This window comes from Sinocyclocheilus anshuiensis, unplaced genomic scaffold (assembly GCF_001515605.1).
Source record: "Sinocyclocheilus anshuiensis isolate Anshui unplaced genomic scaffold, SAMN03320099.WGS_v1.1 scaffold817, whole genome shotgun sequence".
NCBI classification, from domain to species: Eukaryota; Metazoa; Chordata; class Actinopteri; order Cypriniformes; family Cyprinidae; genus Sinocyclocheilus; species Sinocyclocheilus anshuiensis.
This window is the reverse complement of record NW_015536521.1, coordinates 631,151-631,784: the sequence shown is the minus strand read 5'-3', so window position 1 is coordinate 631,784 and position 634 is coordinate 631,151. Positions and strand designations below refer to the sequence as shown.

Here is a 634-nt window from a genome sequence, read left to right as displayed (position 1 = left end):
TTTTTTTTTTTTTACCTAAACCATGGTTTGAGTGGTTTGAAAATTCTCTGCTGCTAAACATTCAATTAACATAAAAACTGCACATATAAAATGGACAAAATAAAAACTAATTAAGAAAAATGTATTTTTATTCAAACCATGCCATAGAAAGAGTTTAAACTGTTCATCCAAAATGAGTAATTCAGTCATGAAAATTAGCTAATCAATAAAAGGAGTATTTACTACAATGAAGTTCTGAACTCAAAATTACAAATAAAAAGTACAATAAATTGATTGACAAAATGATGATACAGTTTGTGGTTTTTATTGTTGGATACATTTAAAAAGATCTGAGGTGTGACTGTACAGACATTTGATTGCTAAAAATTAGCTACTTGCTTCATGCTATGTTAATTTTACATTAATATTTTATTAAATATATCAAATAGTTCTCAACAAAAAACTGGGGATTTGTTCCCAGTGGTCTCAATGGAGGATTGAAATATATATATATATTATTTTCAAAGACAAGATACAAGAACCAAGAGAAACAAAAAAACAAGGCTCACCAAACAGCCTAACAAGGACCTGACAAATGACTCGAGAGGGTATATATATATATATATATATATATATATATATATATATATATATA

At 26.3% G+C, this 634-nt stretch overlaps 1 protein-coding gene across 1 annotated transcript in view; it reads right to left on the bottom strand.

Moving 5' to 3' along the window:
* LOC107693770 (neurexin-2-like) overlaps positions 1–634 on the bottom strand; it is a 415,962-nt gene that overhangs the window by 258,348 nt on the left and 156,980 nt on the right. The window lies entirely within an intron of this gene.